The 3512-nt window shown below is 36.9% G+C and overlaps 1 non-coding gene across 1 annotated transcript; it reads right to left on the bottom strand.

The window, feature by feature from the left end:
- Positions 1 to 1301: 1301 nt before the first annotated feature.
- LOC139869746 (small nucleolar RNA R71) lies at positions 1302 to 1408 on the bottom strand. Its single transcript, XR_011766327.1, has one exon. It is a non-coding gene; the product is annotated as a small nucleolar RNA R71 (small nucleolar RNA).
- Between the last annotated feature and the right edge of the window lie 2104 nt (positions 1409 to 3512).

The raw sequence follows: 3512 nt of genomic DNA, 5'->3' as shown, positions 1-3512 counted from the left end.
TGTTTTTAATCGTATCGTTCGTAATTATAGTTTTAAGTTTAGATTTGCCGTAGATTTTTAGCTTTTAAGAATTTGCCTTAAAATCACTTAAGTGCTTTTTCTTTAGAATTAAGATTTAGGCGCTTTAGAATTTTGCGACGCCGTTCATATATTTTAGTGCATTTTTAAGTTATTGCCGTTTTGGATATAGAATTCCTTTTAAGCTTTAATAACTTTAGGTGCAACTTTTTAGATTTAGTCTTTAGACTATTAAGTTTCGACGTTTTTCTTTCTTATTTTTATTTTTATTTTTCGACGTTTTTCGACGCTCTCTTTTTCTTTCTCATTTCTACGCTTTAGTTTTTAGGACATAGATTTTTATCTTCTTCAAAATTTTGACGATAATTATTTTAAGCGGTTAAATTGATAGACATCCAAAATTTTATGGTTCGTAGTAATAGTTGGATTTGTTAGTGGCGAGTTGTGGGCTTCCGATTTAAAGGGTCCTGGCTACCTGCTGCATCTATTGGCTATTCGAAATGTGGGCAAAATCAGAAAAGTCTATTAATTTGATAACTATTATAATTTTTATCTTTTATAACTAATAGGATATTCAGTGAATGCACCGAGCAAAACATACACCACCTTTCATACGTTCACCACCTGTAACTCGATCAAGACATTTAGCCAATATTGTCGCCGTTGATTTTTCTTTAGAATCGTCATCTAGTCGACCAAGTACTCCAATTCAAATTTCCGATAATCCATTTTTTGAACCCGACCTCACAATTGAGAATCCGGAGAATATTCATGGACAATTCAGAGATCCTGAACCACTAATCATTCCTCCGGAACCACAAATTACTCATCCATAGATTGTCGAGGAGGAAACCATTAAATCAGAATCCTTTAGTGATTCAGATTGAACAAATTCAATAATGGAAGTAACAGAACCTCTAATTTTGGAAGACCGAATGAGAGCCACACGCACCGGGCAAGGTCACGCCATTATTAAGCCAGACATTAATGCGCCAGATTATGAAATCAAAGGACAAATCCTACACATGGTAACTAATCAATGCCAATATAGTGGTACGCTAAAAGAAGATCCAAACGAACATCTTCGAACCTTTAATAGGATTTGTACTCTATTCAAAATCAGAGAAGTTGAGGATGAACAGATTTATCTCATGTTGTTTCCCTGGACTTCAAAGGGAGAAGCCAAAGATTGGTTAGAATCGTTACCTGAAGGAGCGATTGATACATGGGATGTTTTAGTTGAGAAATTTCTTAAACAATTCTTTCCGGCATCTAAATCCGTGAGACTTCAAGGAGAAATTGTTACGTTCGCGCAAAAGCCAAATGAAACATTATATGAGGCATGGACAAGATTCAGAAAGTTGTTGAGAGGATGTCCTCAACACGGTTTAGACACTTATCAAATAGTACAAATATTCTACCAAGGATACGACGTTGCTACACGAAAAGACATCGACACAGCAGCTGGTGGTTCCATTATGAAGAAAACCGCAACCGAAGCTCACAAAATTATTGATAACACAGCCTCCCACTCACATGAGTGGCACCAGGAAAAAGATATTTTTCGTTCATCTAAAGTGGCTAGAGCCGATTCTAGCCATGACTTTGATTCCGTTTCCGCAAAAATAGATGCTTTCGAGAGACGAATGGAAAATATGACTAAAGATATTCACGCAATACAAATCAATTGTGAGCAATGCAGTGGACCACACTTAACGAAAGATTGTCACATTGAGCAAACGATGGAACAACGTGAGAATGTTTCCTACATGAACCAAAGGCCGGGAAATAATTATCAAAATAATTATCAACCGCCAAGGTCAAACTTCAATAGAAATCAAAACATTCTTTACAATCCAAATGGACCCAACAATAACTAGTACAACCAACAAGGTCCGAATAACCAACCAACTCAAAACAACACTTTCAATCAACAAAGACCTAGCTTGTATAAACCACCACAACAAACTGAAGAGAAAAAGCCAAATCTAGAAGAAATGATGGCAAAGCTAATGAAATCTCAAACACAATTTATTACATCTCAAACCCAAACAAATGAGAGGTTTGATCAATCATTAAGAACTCAACAAGCTTCCATTTTGAATCTAGAAAAACACGTAGGTACTCTTGCTAGCATGATGAGTGAGAGGGAACAAGGAAAGCTACAGAGTAATACTGAAGTAAATCCTCGGAATGAGAATGTTAATATGGTTTCAACGAATTCTGAAAAACCAGCATCAGAAGATGGGAAGGTTTTAGATGTGAGTAACAATGAAGAAGTTACAACACCACCACCACTACCCGAGTATGTAAAGCCAGTGGTGGCACCATACAGACCACCCATCCCGTATTCAAGAAAAGGAGTTGAGTATGAGCAAGTAATAGGTAATAAAATTTGTGATACCTCTGGAAAGAAGAAGAAGAAGAATAAGAAAGTGCAAGAAACAAAAATCGTAAAAATAAACCCGGTGAAGACAGTTCCACCAAAACCTTTACCCAGGGTAGGTGATCCGGGTGAATTTATTGTTCCTTGTCTACTTAGTGATTGACAATGTATGATGCACTAGCAGATTTAGGTGTGAGTGTGAGTGTTATGCCTCTTTCATTACATAAGAGATTAGGAGTAGGTGAGTTAAGTCCAACGAAAATGAGTGTTAGACTCTTTGATCAAACTATTAGGCACCCAGTTAGAATTGCTGACAACCTACCCGTTCAAGTGGGTAATTTAACCTTTCTAGTCGAATTTATTGTCATTGACATAAAAGAGGACCCAAACATTCTCTAATTTTAGGTCGATCATTCTTAGCATCCACCGGGGCGTTATTTGATGTAAGAGAGGGTAGAATGACACTTAGTAATGATGAAAAATTGATCACCTTTGTGAGTCGAAAGTCTAAATCTCCACCAACCAAAACTGTTGAACCAACAAAAACGATTGGTAAGAACCACATTGTTTACCAACTCCAACGGTAGTGCTTAACAATAATAAAACGCCTAAGTGTGGGGAAAATGAAGTAACACCTAATGATTACCTGATAACTGAAAGGACCCGTCCTTATCCACTTGGACGAAGTCATCAACATTTGGTCCCATTGCGATGATCGACTCCAAGTAATGTCCTTAAATTGAGCAAATAGCGGAAGACTTAATTCGTACCTGAGAATAAATATTCTTTAAAGTGTCAACCAAAAGGTTGGTGAGTTCATAGGTTTATCATAACAATCATTTCAATATTTTAATAGACCACAAGATTTCATAATCATAAACATAATACACTCGCAAGTGTATGTAAAGCATTCTAAGTGGTTGAGCACTTGGTAACCATACTTAACATTTAATCACGTCGCATATTCCCTTTATTATGAAATCTCACTACACCGTACCAAGTGTAGTCACGAAATGAAGTACTGTGCAACCGTTGAATACTGGTCGTCCAGTCCGGTTGGGGTTGTCAGGCCCGATAGATCTATCAACAGGATTCGCGTTTACAATAC

The sequence above is a fragment of the Rutidosis leptorrhynchoides genome, chromosome 9 (genome assembly GCF_046630445.1).
Source record: "Rutidosis leptorrhynchoides isolate AG116_Rl617_1_P2 chromosome 9, CSIRO_AGI_Rlap_v1, whole genome shotgun sequence".
In the NCBI taxonomy this organism is placed as follows: Eukaryota; Viridiplantae; Streptophyta; class Magnoliopsida; order Asterales; family Asteraceae; genus Rutidosis; species Rutidosis leptorrhynchoides.
Note: the sequence above shows the minus strand (reverse complement) of the source record. Positions and strands in the feature narration are given on the sequence as shown.